General features: G+C 49.4%; 1 pseudogene; it reads left to right on the plus strand.

Annotated features, from left to right (window-relative positions):
• Positions 1 to 11,449: 11,449 nt before the first annotated feature.
• Positions 11,450 to 13,086, plus strand: LOC123039870 (desmethyl-deoxy-podophyllotoxin synthase-like; annotated as a pseudogene).
• The last annotated feature ends 4,299 nt before the right edge of the window (positions 13,087 to 17,385 follow it).

Genomic DNA, 17,385 nt, shown 5'->3' on the forward strand with positions numbered 1-17,385 from the left:
ACCACCATTTATTACTCCTGTTGCATGAGACACGGTATAAAAGCATAAAGACCTGGTGATTCCTCCATATTGTATGTGACTATCTACATGTGACATGTTGCTATTATGTGGAAGTGACCCAACCGGCTCAATGTTGTTTTCCCAGTAGATAAGCACAGCCTCGACAAGCAGAACATCCTCATGGAACATGTACGGGGTGCTTAACAGAATAACGGAACCAATTGATCGATGAACGAACAGTCTTGCTTCAGTTCTTGGCTGGTAGCTAATACACAACTTGCCAGCATCCAGACCTCACCGGTGGGCATGTTCAACATCATAGCGGATATGCTCGCTATACTCGTTGAACTCGTAAAAGCGACTGGACAAATTAGTGGTGTAATTCGTCATTTAGTAGTAGATGGTTTATCCATTCTACAGTATGTGAACGACACCATCCTCTTTGAGGATAAAGCAACAAACCTCAAGCTCCTTCTATGCTTTGCCTTTGAGGATCTTTCGAGTCTTCAAATTTCTGTAAGAGTGAAATTTTCTTCTTCGTAGAGGCCACAGACTCGCGTTGAAGTACGTGAAGATCTTAATTGATCCGGAAGAAACAATTCCATTGCTTTATTTTCTTCCTCATCACAAACAGTTTTATGGTCTTCCTAGGAAGCATGTGGCCTTGCGTGCTATTTAAATCACGCAATTACTGCAGAATAAGCACTTCAACGAACCTTATGTTGTGATCCACCAATGGCACATATTGTTTGACAAGACTAGTATCTTTGATTGGAGTTCAGCTTACATTTTCATGCAAAATATCCTCTTTCATGTATATACTTTTATCATGACATTTGCGGTGCATTTAAAATATATCATTTGTAATAGCATAGTATGAAAAAAAATGGGTTTATCATTCAAACAGTTTTGACACACTAAATATGCTGCCCTCGCACGAGGGCCGCCCAGCTAGTTGAAGTAAAAATGAAATATAATAAAACAGTGAACATCGAACAAGCTGATAACGAAACTCCATTTTTTTAAAATTGTGTTGTGCCTTTAATGCAAAAGCGATTATACAAAAGAGCAGAATGTTAGGAATAAGCGTGCGTTCATGTGCATGCGTGCATTGTGTGTGCTCGTGGCATGCGTGTGTGTCGCTGGGTAGGCGTGAGAGCCGGAGGTAACTAGCCAGGACGAACTTGGTGGCTGCTAAGCGTGGTTGTTAGCGCATGCATGCAGGAGGCAGTTAGCGGTTCTGTTGCAAGCAGCCACGGTGAGTGCGTACGTGCGCTCAGGTAACGTGGGAGCTGCGCTACCGTAGGACTACAAAAGACCCGGCCACGAGTGTGTTTGCACCAGGGAGTTGCCGAGCATGTAGCCTATGAATACAAAGAAAAGATTGGGGCGTTCGTACGCCCACGGCGGCATTCGTGCGCCGGCCGAGAAAATTTCTTGTGTCTATGTGTCCTTCTTCCTCCTCCAGTCTTCTTCTTCCTCTAGCGCAAGGCGAGTGCAGAGAGAGAGCCAGCGAGGTTGAGCTCCGATGAGAGAAGGAGAAGGCCACGGTAACAATAACTGGTATCAGAGCTGGTTCATCTTGGACGTCCTTCTTCTTGTCGGAGGCGTGCCGGCGGTGGCGGAGTTCGCCGGCGGCTGCGCGATGCTCCGGTCTGTGTGTCGGCCTATGGAGGAGCACAGCATGGCGAGGAGGCCACGGTGGCTGTGGCGACACGGTGAGGAGGCCGCGGAGGACCTGTGTGGTGGCGGCTTCAACGACGACGACAACGCGTGGAGGCGTGTGGCACGGAGCCGGAGCGCTCATGTTGGATGCGTTAGGCGCGTGTATGGGCGCGCGCCGGGCATGTCAGACGCAGCGGGACCGTGGTGTAGGGTGGCCATGGCTGACGCGGAGGCACTACAAGAAATGTGTCAACTAGTGACCTTCTGTCAGTGACCCTGGAAGAATTGGTCGTAGATCTATGAGCATTTGAGACCAATTGGTCAAAAGCTGTTCGGGGGGCTCCAAACCCTAAACCATTGCGATCATTTTGGTCAGAAAGGTCGTAATTTCCTTACACGAAATGGTCAGAAAGCAAACAGTGCAGGTCCGCTGCCTTATTTCTAGTTGTTAACGACTAATATAGATGGTCATAGCCTTGTAGATTGTGGTGGGTTGTGATGACTAGGCGCCATCTTATCAGTTTTGCCTATGTGGCATGTCCATGTGTCAATTTTTGCCCTAGGTTACGGAGCAACCTATATTTCTGTTATTCCAAAAATTCCCAAAAAAATCTCATAAATTGTTTGGATCATATCTTCATCAAATATGTCAAAAACCTTCCTTGCCTAGTTCAAAAATAACTCAAAAATATTCATTTTCCTATCCCGTTCAAAGCAGCACTTTGTGAAGGAAGTACCATTTTGGCATCTCCAAATGGTATCCATTTTCTACAGTGCTTTCCTATGCCCAAATAACCATCCTCCACCAAATGCCAGTTCAATCCATTCATTATTTTGAGCCCAGCTTCAACATTCGTATTTATGTCCAGTGAGTACCACCTAGGCTCCTTCTTTTGAGGTGAAAATTTGTGAAGACGGTCTTCTTAGTAACTGATCATCCTCAGCCGAAACTCACGCCCATTAGCCATGTGCATTTCCCGTACCGCAAATCAAACACTTGGTTGCTTATTCATGTTTGAGCATCGATCAGTCTCCTCGTAAGAACCTTATGTTGTGATTTTCTTCCTAGCACCTACCTGGGGAGTGTCCAACCCACTAGACATGCCTAGGCCGCCCAGAACACATGGCAACGCCACGGTAACGCGGTGACCACGCGGCGGGCATGCGAGCTTACGCGCTCTAGAGTTGGGGCCCTCGGCCACCATCCAAACCTCAATGTCTCGCCATCAAACCATGTATTTTTGATTAAATAGATACTTATTTACCTAGAAATGATTTTTGGGAAAAAAAAAGAGCAAACTATGAGGCAGCTGCAGTTCAAATTTGACCCGCTTCCAGCTAAATCGACGGGAATTTGTTTTCTTCACCAGAGGTGGATCAAAAAATTTGACAGCCAACCATTTTTTCAATTGTTCATTAAATATGGCCTAGTATTTTATAAAATTGATTAGGTCCAATTTTGCAACAAATATATGGTAGGTCCTTCACAAAAGAAACTCATTTCGGGCACTCAAAAAATGGAAAATGAATTTTCCGTGCAAAGAAAATGAAAACTCCCTTAGGCAACATTGTTTGGAATTCCAAGATGCACCCTTGTGCACAATATGAGATCATTTGAACAAACTATGCCATGAATGTGGCCATAAGATTGATCATTTGGCTTGAAAGCCGTGAATCTTCACACTTGATAGCTCATTTCTGAGAACACTTTTTTAAAATAATTACCGTATTACAAGTTTATTTTTTTTCCTGGAAACTTGGTCACATATAATGACACAATGCGAAGGTTTTCCAATTTTTTGATTTTTTTTGAATTTTTTATGCCCGTTTCAAAATGCGGTCAAAACGGCGGGCTTGACCGTTCCTATCTAGTGGTTGAATATTGGAACTTTTTTGGTGTTTCTCTAATTAAATAGGTACTTATGTACCTATAAATGATTTTTGGAAAAAATAAAGAGCAAACTATAAGGCAGCTGCAGTTCAAATTTGACCCGTTTCCAACTAAATCGGTGGAAATTTGTCTTTTTCACCAGAGGTGGATCAAAAAAATTGACACACAACCATTTTGTCAATTGCGCATTAAATATGGCCTAGTATTTTATGAAATTGATTAGGTTCAATTTTGCAATAAATATATGGTAGGTCCTTCACAAAAGAAACTCATTTCGGGCAGTCGGAAAATGGAAAATGAATTTTCCGTGCAAAGAAAATGAAAACTCCCTTAGGCAACATTGTTTGGAATTCCAAGATGCACCCTTGTGCACAATATGAGATCATTTGAACAAACTATGCCATGAATGTGGCCATAAGATTGATCATTTGACTTGAAAGCCATGAATCTTCACACTTGATAGCTCATTTCTGAGAACACTTTTTTAAAATAATTACCGTATTACAAGTTTATTATTTTTCCTGAAAACTTGGTCACATATAGTAACACAATGCGAAGGTTTTTCAATTTTTTTATTTCTTTTGAATTTTTTATGCCCGTTTCAAAATGCGGTCAAAACGGCGAGCTTGACCGTTCCTATCTAGTGGTTGAATCTTGGAATTTTTTGGTGTTTCTCTGATTAAATAGGTACTTATGTACCTAGAAATTATTTTTGGGAAAAATAAAGAGCAAACTATAAGGCAGCTGCAGTTCAAATTTGACCCATTTCCAACTAAATCGGCGGAAATTTGTCTTTTTCACCAGAGGTGGATCAAAACTTTTTACACCCAACCATTTTGTCAATTGTGCATTAAATATGTCCTAATATTTTAGAAAATTTATTTGGTACAATTTTGCAACAAATATATTATAGGTCCTTCACAAAAAAACTTATTTTGGGCACTCGAAAAATGATTAAAAATAGCTAGAAAGATAAAAATGCATGCAAATTGGCGATCATCCAAAAATGTGGTCTAACTTCAAAGAAAAATTTAGTTGTGCCATTTTGCAAAATATTTTTGATAGCTGCTTCACAAAACAACCATAGTTTTAGTACTTAGAAACTATTTTAAACCATAAATTTTCTGAGCCAATCAGGGCTCATCCCACGGATCACCCCCCTTAGCCGATCTAAACCGTCCGTTGTAGCCGATCCGAACCGTCCACCTCTCAGCAGCCTAATCCTAACCCTAGCAGCCCGCGCCCGCCTCTCTCTCCCCCTCTCCGCCGCCTCTCTCTTTCCCTTTCTCCCCGATCCAGATCCAGCCCGCGCCCCCGTCCTCGGCCGCTGCCCCGTCCCCTGCCGCAGCCACGACGTCAGATCCCTCCACCCGCTCGCGCCACCCAACTTCGGATCCCTCCGCCAATTCCCCTCCCCTCCTCGCGCCCCCACGCGTGTGATCCAGGCGGAGATGGACGCCGCCGCCGCCGTCGCCCCCATCCCCACCGTCGACGGCCACCACGTCCTCGAGCAGGCTAGGCGGATTGGCGGCCTTGCCCACGCCGATCTGGCAGACACAGCCTCGATCCGGAGGGAGGGATTTGGCAGCCATGGTGATGGGGGTCCCTCCCTCCTCCCTCCCCTCGACGCCCTCCATGGTGATGGCTCCGTTCCCTCGACGCCCGGCGGTCATCCTCCCTTAGGCCATCCGCCCAACTTCGTCCTCCCGTAGCAGCTCACCCGCCCCTCCTCCTCCTCCTCCCAGACACGCCTCTTCTCGTCGTCGTCCACAGGTACGTCAGAACCGCCTCCTCCTCCTACCGATCCTTCGCTTCCCCGTGGCCCTGGGCCGGCACTGGTGGTCGTCGTTGGCTGATGGATAGCTCGTTTCCTGGCTCACGCAGGCGATTCCAGCATGGTGGTCGTCGGCTCCGCGGACACCTTCGAGGACATCCATGCCAAGGTGCAAGGTGCAGCGTCGATCCCCTCCCTTCTCGCCCTAGCTTTTCTACCGATTCTTCACACTGTTGTTGACAGTACTATGCGTGCGCAAGTTTCCCTCTCACGTGTGTTGCCTTTTGCAGTGGAGAAGCTCCCCGCCGTCTTGTACTACACGGCAGTCTGGTGTGGGTCGTGTAAGTGCCGTCTCCGTGCCATGAATTGGTCTTTCAGTGTGTGACTGGAGAGAACTACTGTTCTGTTGTTTGGTGTTGCAGGTCGGGCGATGGCACCTGTGATCGAGAAGATGAGTAGGCAGTACCCCAAGATACCCGTGTACAAGGTGGACATCGACATGGTGATTAGGGACTGTTTTACAACACATCATCCTATGTTTTTACACGCAGTTGTAGAAGAAAATACTTTTACTTATTGCAAGTCGCAACTGTCATGCGTATGTTATGAATTCGGAAGCTATAACATGTTTTTTTGCCATGGTGGAGTAAATTGAACAATTAAGTTGCTAGTTCAGTATGTGAGTTGCATCATGAGATGCTGCTGATAAGAGAGAGGCACTCTCTTCGTTGTATTTTCTGTTTATTGTCTTTAGTTAATGCGTCCCCATGTCGTATCATGTCCATGTTGATGTCATGCGATGCTGCTGATAAGTCCGAAATTTTGCGTGCCCAAAATCTAGGTGTCCCAGTTTAATTGGGCAGCACTTACTGTCGTTGTAGCTACGCTTCTGGTTGTTGTGAGAAAATCCTCGCTTCTGGGTGCGAGAAAATGGTCTTGCGGTCTTAATTTTTTGTGATGTTTTCTTATTAGGTATGTGCATTGATCTATTCTTGCTAGATGTGCAGCAACGAATTGAGAGATATGATACTGATTCCTTTCTTGTTCAGTGTAAATTTATTACATAAACATGTGGAGGGCACTATGACTGTAGCAGAGGTGGTGATATGATACTGATTCCTTTCTTGTTCAATGTAAATTTAGTTTGAGGAGAGTTGGTGATAAACACTTACAAGTTCATGAATAACTAAGCAACTGTCATGCTGAAAAAACACTTACTACTGTAGATTATTAATCTTAATGTCCATGAGTATAGTACGACTCCATATTTGGCAACCACATGTCACAAGAACACCTTGAGACCGCTATTCGCTAAATACCTGTTACTTTTGTTATTCTTTGTTCTATCTTGTTCTGCCTTGTCCTTTTCTAATTGGGAAAAAGCAATAATCCTGTTTGGCTTTTGCTCAAGGGAATTTTTATGTACGCACTATTTTCCCCCTAATCAAGTAGTTGATTGATTTGAATATACACATATGATGCAGCACTGGACATGAAGTACATCACAAGGGTCAAGGATTAGGAAGGCTACCCTGCCACGGCAACTCATCAACAAGGCCAACGGAGAGGCTCTCTATGCTTTTGACAGCTTGAAGTACATAAGCGATGAGCTGTGGCAGGTTATTGCTATGAAGTTCAGTGACTTGCACATCGCTGCATTATGTTCTTTTTACTTTCAGAGCTACAGTGCTCTCATACTATCATTGCATTGCATGCTGTTCTTGCTGCATACCTATATCTCAAGTATACTTTTATGTGCTCATCGAATTGGATGGTTGCTCTGGTGTGAATCATACTAGTATGCACTAGCAGCAATCTGTCAATGTTTGCTACTGGAAAATCAATTTGCATTAACTTTTAAACTCGAAATTGTTCCCTTTTCTGTTTGATTCAACCTTACTATCGTTATAATGTATTGTGTAGTTGTTGTTTCAAATTGTGCTGCTACAAGTACCATAATTTGGATTGAAGATATTGTATTCTGTTGCTGTATCATTGTTTAATAAAACCACAGCATGATGCTCACATGAGATATCCACATGTTTCTATGATGTTTGATTCAATCTTACTCTCGTTATAATGTATTCTGTTGCTGTTTTGCTACAAGTTGTGTGTTGATTTGATAACAGGAATTTTCTTGTCCTGGTCCTATACTGCATTTTGACTCATGTGTTTCTGTGCGCGTGTGTTTAATTAATGTTGTTTCAACTTTGAACTGCTTCTGCATATGGCCTATACTGCAATTGAGATTTAAATTTGTGGTTGTTCCTCTTTTACAGATGCTCAAGTGTGAAGTGTGAAGCAAGTGTGAAGCCGTGAAGTGTGAAGCCGTCAAGTTCTACTTAGTGAAGAGTAGCATATTGTAGCATATATGTGTTGTAAAGATTGTAATAGATTTATTTAGTGGTATATTTGATGAAATTTATGTGTTCTTTTTGATTATGTATGTGATCTGAAAACTTGTGAAATGGAAACTTGACCAATGGGTCCACTTATGAAAATAATCTGTCAATTTTGTACATTTCTGACATGTGGGACCAACTTGAGAGATGGTCATGACAAGTGGGACCCATCTGACTAGTGGGACCAGCTTGAATATATAATGGCTGAAAATAGAAAAGCAATAAATAATAAAAGGCCACGGGCCAACAATAAAAAAGGCTACAATGTTGGGCTTGGCCCATGAAGCCGACCAGAATTAACAAGGAAAAAATAATAAAAGGCTGAATTAATGGGCTCGGCCCTTGTAGAAAACCGAATTGGACCGGGCTGAATCTTGTGCCACATTAGCTTGCCACGCTGGATGCCTACGTGGCCTGGGAAGGTTGCTAGTGACCAAAACGCCAAAGTAGACGTATTTTGGTCATAAACGTCTACGGCCATTCCAGAAGAAAGGTCGCTATAGTCAGTTTACGACTGCCAGCTTTTGACCTTATGTGTTTGGTCACAAAAAGGTCATAAATTAAAAACAGTGACCATTCAGTGACCAATAGTGCTGGTCACAAGTTGACATATTTCTTGTAGTGAGGCGGTGCGCGCGCGCGTCTGGTGCAGTCGGGCTCGTCGTGCGCGTCGAGTGCGTGCGGGACGTGCAGGACGCACTGGTGTGGTCGGGCTCATTGGGCGCGTTGGGTGCGTGCGGGACGTGCGGGGCGCCAATAGACGCCAGGCGTGTGTCGCCTGCGGAGAAGGAGCTCGACGTATGTCGCCGGGGTCGTGACGGAGCACGGTGCGACCGGCGTCAGTGCGACAGATCGAGTCCATGGCGGTGCGACCGGCGTCGATGCGCCGGGTCGGATCCGCGGGCTGGGTCACGGCCATGACGACGACAATGATAGGAGCTGCAACAACTCCGGCGACGGCAAGATCATGGCTTAGGAGGAGAATGTTAGGAATAAGCCATGCATTCATGTGCGTGCATGCATTGTGTGTGCTCGTGGCATGCGTGTGTGTCGCTGGGTAGGCGTGAGAGCCGAAGGTAGCTAGCCCGGCCGAACTTGGTGGCTGCTAGGCGTGGTTGTTAGCGCATGCATGCAGGAGGTAGTTAGTGGTTCTATTGCAAGCAGCCACGGTGAGTGCGTACGTGCGCTCACGTAATGTGGGAGCTGCTTTGCTGTAGGACTACAAAAGGCCCGGCCACGAGTGTGTTTGTACCAGGGAGTTGCCGAGCATGTAGCCTGTGAATACAAAGCAAAGATTGGGGCGTTCGTGCGCCCACGGCGGCGTTCATGCGCCGGCCGGGAAAATTTCTTGTGTCTATGTGTCCTTCTTCATCCTCCAGTCTTCTTCCTCGAGCGCAAGGCGAGTGCAGAGAGAGAGCGAGCGAGGTTAAGCTCCGGTGAAAGAAGGAGAAGGCCGTGGTAACAACACAGAATAGATGTGCAGATAATGCCTTTAGTGCACTAGTGGACATCATGTGCTCATCTGGCTTAATACATCAAATATTTTGAGTATTAAGTTGTGCTGATCGAGGCGATCTCATCCGGCATCCAGCTAGCAGTTACGAAAAAGCAACGAATTTGCCTCATGTTATTTTTCTAAGGCATCCATTTGCCTCATGCTCAGCACTTTTGTCCTTTTGATTAATTTTTTTTGCCATAAAGCTGTCCTCAACCACTGCATGTCACACTGTACTGTTTAGTGAATGGAATAGAATTTTTCATGAAAGTTCTTATACCTAAACCAAATACACCGTTGTTTTGCATACATCTCCTCAAGTGTAGTCACTACAGGAAACAGGAGATTTGCCGTCGGTACTGGACTTTGCCGTCAGCATTTTGTCGGGACAGACGGCAAAGACAAATTTTGCCAACAGGTGCTGACGGCAAAGAATGACTAACGGCAAAGACTAATTCGCCGTTTGTAAAAAAATGACAAACGGCAAAGTATCTTTGATGTCTGTGTTTTCTATTTACAGACGGCAAAGAGCTCATTTTGCCGTCTGTGGAAAAAAACACAGACGGCATAGTCTTTGCCGTCTACCTTTTTACAGACGGCAAAGTGAGTACTTTGCCGTCTGCAAACAAAAACGCAGACGGCAAAGAGAAAGCACAGCTCGCGGATCGATCCCACGGATCGATGACTTGGCAGCAACATCCACCGTAGATGCATAGCCCATGCCCACCACTCTCCCTCTCCCGTCCATTCATGTTGTCGGGCCCCACCCCAACTACCCGGAGCCCATCAACCTTATCCACCGGATTCCACTCCCACGACCTGTCTCTCGCATCTCTCTTTTTCTCTCCCGAATACATCTGCCCCGCATCGTAGTTGACTCCACTCAGGCCACCGGCCGCCGCCCGCGTCCCTGCCCCTCTCTTCTCCCTTCCCGCTCGCGCCACCGGCCGCCGCCTCTCGGGTCACCAGCCTCCTCCGTCGCTCAGGCCGCCGGCCGTCGCGGCCGCCCGGGCCACCTGTCGCCGCTCGCGCCACCGCCGCTCGAGCCATCGGCCGCCGCCAGCGCCACCGACCGCCATCACTGCTCGAGCCATCAGCCGCCTCCGCCGTTTGGGCGCTCGGGACACCGGTCGTCGCCGTCGCCGCTCGGTTCACCGTTCGCCGCTTGCGCCACCGACTGTCGCAAGGAGCATCGATGGAGGAGAAGGGTTGCTGCCGTTCGCCCCCAACTGGTGCAGCACGCCGAGCAGCTCCATGGCCCGCACAGCTGCCGACGGGGGCTGCCCCGCTCCTCCTACGAAGAGAAGGACCGTGCCGGCTGCCGACGGGGGCTGCCCCGCGCCTCCTACGAAGAGAAGGACTGCGCCCGATGCGGTCTCGAGCTACCGGCCGCCGCCGCTCGCGCCACCGACAGCCCCAGCCAACGCACCGAACACTCTTTCTCTGTAAATAAGTTGTAGAAGAATTTTGTAATTTGATCTATAAAGAAACTGTTGGTGTTCAGATCTGTAAGTTTCTTGCGTAAGAATGTTGTAGCACAATTTTGCTCTAGTCCTTCAAGCCTTGTTGATGTTCATGCGTGCAGCGTATTTTTTAAAAAATTAAAAAAAACTTTGCCATCTGTGAAGTAGTTGTGCTGATGGCAAAGAGCACGTTTAGGCTGACAGCAAAGGTGCTTCTTTGCCGTCTGTTATTATTTGTGCAGACGGCAAAATACTGAGAATGGCTGACGGCAAAGTCTTTGTCGTGTGTCTAATGAAAAGCTGACGGCAAAGTATTCTTTGCCGACTTATCTTTGCCGTCTGACTTTGCCGTCTGCATCCTGATGGCAAACTCTTTGCCGTCTGTATTTAGGTCTTTGCCGTTTGTGATTCACAGATGGCAAATTACCTGATTCCTGTAGTGAGTAGGTAAGTTTGGTTTCCAAATCCCAACCAATCTCATGTCTTGTGCTGCATATCTGATCCATAAATACGAATGGTACCATGACATCCGTGTATAAACTCACTGGTTAGTACTAAACTTCCCGGTTACTAGCTAGCTCCCAGCTCCATGACATGGAGGTAACAATTTCAAGCATATCATTCATTGCCTTAGCCATAGTGCTCCTCCTTTGGTTTCTTCGTCCCACCCACAATAGGCATCAGCTTCCTCCCGGCCCATGGACCCTTCCGATCATCGGCAGCCTCCACCACGTCTTCGGTGTCCTCCCGCACCACATCATGGTGGTGTTGTCTAGCCGGCATGGCCCACTGATGTTCCTCAAGCTGGGCGAGGTCCCCACCGTGGTGGTATCGAGCACCGAGATGGCGGAGGTGGTGATGAAGAGTAAGGACCTCATGTTCGCCTCGCGGCCCCGCAGCGTGACGCTGGACGTCATTGGCTATGGCAGCGGCATGGGCATCATCTTTGCCCCCTACGGCGACCGCTGGCACTAGGCGCGCAAGGTCTGCACCATGGAGCTCCTCAGCGCCAAGCAGGCTAGAATTGCATTTTGTAACTTATTCAACAACAACGACAATACTAAATCTAAGGAAAAGAGGCGGGCAATATGTTTCAACACAGGTAAGGCGTATGGAGGGCATCAGGTCCGAGGAAGTCCGCAACCTCCTTAGTTCCATCACCGCCTCGACTGGCACCATTGTCAACCTCACAGAGAAGTTATCGGCACTGATGAACGATGTCATTGCATGGGCGGTGTTCGGAGGCAAGTGTGCACAACAAGGTGAGTACCTCCGGGAATTGGAAGAAGTCACCGCGTTGGTGGGAGGCTTCTCGCTCGTCGACCTATTCCCATCGTCGCGGCTAGTGTGGCTGCTGAGCTCCGGTGAGCGACGGATGAGGAGGAGCTATGGCCGAATCCAGCGCATCATCTCCGACATCATTGAGCAACGTAAGGACATGCGCGATGCAGTCAGCTCCAACGACGAGGAGGACTTGCTAGACGTGTTGCTTAGGCTGCACATGGAAGACTCCTTGTCGTATCCTCTAACTTTAGAGGCAATAGGTGACATCATCTTTGTGAGTATTGTCACCAACACCTTCTATCTATTTCTATTTGTTTTTTATAAGGAGGATAAACCCCATGAGTAGCACTAGCTATTTATTGGATGATTCATCGTTATCTGCCGTGTCCACTCCTCACTTTGTTTGAAATAGTATGTGTTGTCTATATTTTGTTCATAATTGAAGCCAAATATGTACGTATCGTATAACCCACAACAATTGTTCACAGGACTTGTTCGCGGGTGGCACTGAGACCTCTGGAATAACATTGGAGTGGGCTATGTCCGAGCTCTTAAATAATCCCGAAACTATGAGAAAGGCACAGCTAGAGGTTCGACAAGTGGTAGGTCAGCAACAATCTGTCATAACTAACAATGACCTTCGTGACCTCCACTACATGAGAATGGTGATCAAGGAGGTCTTGAGGTTGCACCCTCCCGCTCCTATACTCCCCCGAAGGGCAAGAGAAGACTGTGAAATCATGGGATATAAAATTTCTGAAGGCACCAACGTACAGGTTAATATATTCGCGATATGTCGGGATTGCAGATATTGGGATGCCCCCGATACATTTAAGCCAGAGAGGTTCAAAGAGAGCAGCATAGATTACAAGGGGACACATTTTGAGATCACACCTTTCGGGGCCGGGAGACGTCAGTGTCCTGGTATGTTGTTTGGCACATCAACCGTGGAGATTGCATTGGCAAACCTTCTGTACCACTTTGACTGGGTGAACCCTGCTGAGCCCAATCCGGGCTCGTTGGACATGTCCCAGAAGTTCGGGATCAATGTACGTAGAAAGTTCGATTTAGAGATTAGAGCAACCTCACATGTCCACTCCAAAGTTGCATAGATCAATGGACATGTGGACACATGGAAGAATTGGCTCGCTCATAGGCGACATGTAATCCTCGTCTAGTGACCGTCTATCGGCTCTCTCGACCAACCCTCTCATACCTCAGTCCCAGCTTTGGGCCACTTTCAGTGAAAATCCATGTGGAGAGCCTCTCCCCCAGGTGAACATTGGAATAAATAATTTGTCTCACGATGTACTTCTATAGACTAAACCAATAGAAGCTCATTCAAATTCGTTTGTGACGTTGACTTTATGCATCGGACTTTTACACATTTTTGCAATGGTAGAAATGAAGTTTGAGCCTTCTTTACTTTACAACATGTAATTGTTTTATTTCACCTTTTAACTTATCGGTTGCCCCTCAAAAAAAAACTTACGGGTTGGAATATTGCGTGGGCAACTGTAACCTGATCGGTCAAGTTAGGCTAGAGGAATGGAAAAACTATTAACAGACGTGTACAACTTGTTGGAAACGAATGTTTTGGCAATGCTTCACGATGTATTGATCGGTGCAAAGCGCACGTATATATGAAGTACAAGGTGGGCCACAACCTCAACTATACAATGACTAGGAGGTGGGCCAAACTATACAATATACATGCACAAACCATATATTCAACACTCCCCTGCAGTCGAAGCGTCGCCGGAGACGCAAAGACTGGACCTGAACTCCTCGAAGACAGAAGTAGGCAGTCCTTTCGTCATGACGTCGGCGAACTGCTGCGCCGTCGGGACGTGGAGGACTCGGATGCGCCCAAGAGCCACATGCTCACGAACGAAGTGTATATCGAGCTCAATATGCTTCGTCCGACGATGGTGGACCGGGTTGGCGGAGACGTTGTTGCAGTAGACGAGCGTGGCCTTGTGAACATCACAAAGCAACTCCTGGAGCAGCTGACGGAGCCAAGAGCATTCAGCAACAGCGTTAGCCACTGCTCGATACTCAGCCTCGGCACTCGAGCGGGAGACGGTGGGCTGTCTCTTGGAGGACCAGGAGATCAGGGATGGTCCAAGGTAGACACAGTACCCCGAGATGGAGCACCGTGTGTCCGGGCAGCCAGCCCAGTCCGCATCAGAGTAGGCGACGAGGTCGGTGGGGTCGGAGGCCGTTAGCGTAAGTCCCAAGGACTGGGTGATGCGTATGTATCGGAGGATACGCTTCACCAGAGTCCAGTGAGAGTCGCGCGGAGCATGCATGTGAAGACAGACCCGTTGAACATCATACTACAAGTCGGGGCGCGTCAGGGTCAAGTACTGCAAGGCGCCCACAATGGAGTGGTAGAAGGCTGCATCAGATGCAGGCAACCCCTCCAAAGCGGAAACCTTGGCCTTGGTGTCGACAGGCGTGGGAGCGGGCTTGCAGTTAAGCATGCCAGCTCGGTCGAGAAGCTCATGGACATAGCGCTGCTGATGCAGGAAGAACCCATCTGGCCGTCGACCCACCTCAATGCCAAGGAAGTAATGCAGAGAACCCAAGTCCTTCAGGGCAAATTCATTGCGAAGAGTGGATGCCATCAGAATGATGTCATCAACGTACAGCAGCAAGTAGGTCGTGCCAGTTCCGTGATGATACACGAAGAGGGACACATCAGAGCGAGTCGATGTAAGTCCGAGCGTCTGCAGGAAGGCGGCGATGCGCTGGTACCAGGCCCGAGGTGCCTGCTTCAACCTGTAAAGGGAACAGGAGAGCCAGCACACATGATCTGGATGTGTGGCGTCGACGAAGCCAGTGGGCTGCTCACGGAACACCTGCTCAGCCAGGTGGCCGTGCAAGAAGGCGTTGGACACGTCCAACTGATGCACAGGCCAAGCTCGGTACACGACTAGCTGGAGCACGGCACGGATCGTGCCCGGTTTAACAAGCGGGGCAAATGTGTCGGTGAAGTCCACGCCCGTGCATTGCCGAAAGCCCCGAACCACCCAGCGAGCTTTATAGCGCTCGAGAGTGCCGTCCGGACGAGTCTTGTGCCGAAAGACCCACTTGCCCGTGATGATGTTGGCCCGGGGCGGCCGAGGGACGAGCTGCCAGGTACGGTTCCGCTGGAGTGCGTCGAACTCTTCCTGCATCGCAGCGAGCCAATGAGGATCCCAAAGGGCGGCTCGAGCTGACGATGGGAGAGGAGACGGCTCAGAGACGGAAGCAGCGAGAAGGTACTCATCGTTGGGGTACCGCGTGCTCGGGCGAAGGGTGCTAGCCCGAGAGCGAGTCATCGGGCGGGGCAGCGGGTCCGGAGTGGAGACGGGCGATGAAGAAGAAGAACCCGCCTCCTTCGTGACTGCCGCAGGCGAGGCCACCGGCGAGGCGACGGGGGAGGCCGCCGTGGGTGAAGCGGCCGCGGGCGAGGCCGCAGGCGAGGCCGCAGGCGAGGCGGCGGGCGAGGCCGCCAGCGTGGTCGAGGCTGGGGACTTGAGGGGCGTCGCGGGCGCCGAGGGAGGTGCAACCCCTAGGGCATCCAACCGGGGAGAGACTCGACCCGTGGCGCGGGGGGCACCCTCAAAGTCGGGAGGCGGTTAAAGAGAAGCACGTGGGCGGCCATCACCGGGAGTGGGCAAGGCCGTAACATCCGAAGGTACCTGCTAAACGGAAAAACCATCTCATCAAAGTAAACGTGCCGTGAAGTGACCACCCGATGTGAGATAGGATCATAGAAGTGGTAGCCTTTGGAATTGGGGGGATAGCCGAGAAAGATGCAGGCCACATACCGAGGTGCGAGCTTATGAGGAGCAGTGGAAGCGATGCTGGGGTAGCACAGGCAACCGAAGATGCGGAGCTCAGCATAGGAGGGTGGCGTGCCAAACAAGAGGTGATGAGGTGCAAAATTCCCGCGAGTGCGACAAGGACGAATGTTAATGAGTAGTGATGCGGTGGCGAGCGTGTCGGGCCAAAAACGTGGGGGCACGTTGGCGTGAAAGAGGAGGGTGCGAACGCAGTCATTGAGAGTGCGAAGCACATGCTCAGCGCCGCCGTTTTGTTGCGAAGTGTACGGGCAAGTGAGACCAAAGATCGTCCCGTGTGTGGTGAGAAGGTTGCGGATCACAAGGTTATCAAACTCCTTCCCGTTGTCTGTTTGCAACGCATGAATGGGACGTCCAAACTGTGTGGAGACATAGGAGTAGAAAGCGGTGAGAGTGGCAATAGAGTCTGACTTTCGCCGCAACGAGAAGGTCCACACATAGTGTGACAAATTATCAAGTTTGACAAGGTAATAAAGATAGCCCGTGTTACTTGCAACAGGAGAGGTCCAAACATCACTATGAATTAACTCAAACGGGTATGATGTGACATGCGAGGAAGTGCTAAAAGGAAGATGAACATGTTTGCCGAGACGACAAGCATGACAAGTGTGATCGTCGATCTTATTACACGTGAATGAAAAACTCCGAAGAATATGATGAAGAGTGGCGATGTTGGGATGACCAAGACGAGCGTGCCAAAGGTCCACTCCGGCGGAAAGCGCCATGGGTGCAGCAACGGAGGAGGTAGATGAGTGGACCGGATAAAGCTCGTTGGGGTTGTCACATCGGTGGAGCACCATCCGGGTACGGGCATCCTTGACAGAAAAGCCAAATATGTCAAATTCAACGGTAACAGGATTTTCACATGTAAGAGAACGAAGGGAAACAAGATTTTTCATGATGTCAGGAGAAACAATCACATTAGAAAGATATAATGGCATGGAGTTAGAAGGAAAAGCAGCATGGCCGACATGAGTAATGGGCATGGAAGAACCGTCACCCATGGTAATGCGAGCAGCGGTGTGAACGGGGTGAGCGGCAAGAAGGTTACCGGGGTTGGCGGCCATGTGAGCCGTGGCTCCGGTGTCCATATACTAGTCGCCACCGCTAGTGTACTGCTGCGGCGTGGGGGCGGTGTGGAGAGCCGCTAGGAGCGCGGGGTTCCAAGGCGCCGGCGGGAGGGCCAGGGCTGACGACGTCGGCTGAGGCGGTGGCGCCACAAACCCACCAGCCGGAGGCAGCCCATAGGCCGAGGGGCCGTAGAGCGGCACGGGCTGGTACGCCTGAGGAGCCGCGTACAGAGCCTAATGAGGGGCCGGGCGGGCGCCAAAGGAGCCGGGGATGGGGGCGCGCCGTATAGGCATGGAATACGCGTGCACAACCCCCGTCCAGAGGTTCTGGCCGGCCTGCCAGGGCGCCGGCGGGAGCTGATGCTGCGGCTGGCGTGGCGCCCCGTCGTGGGCAGCCGGCTGCTGCTGCTTGCGGCCACCTCAGCCGCGACGCCCGCCCCGGCGCTGCTGCTGCTCGGCGGGGGGCGGGGGAGGGGGCCTGCAACGGTGC

The sequence above is a fragment of the Triticum aestivum genome, chromosome 2B (genome assembly GCF_018294505.1).
Source record: "Triticum aestivum cultivar Chinese Spring chromosome 2B, IWGSC CS RefSeq v2.1, whole genome shotgun sequence".
In the NCBI taxonomy this organism is placed as follows: Eukaryota; Viridiplantae; Streptophyta; class Magnoliopsida; order Poales; family Poaceae; genus Triticum; species Triticum aestivum.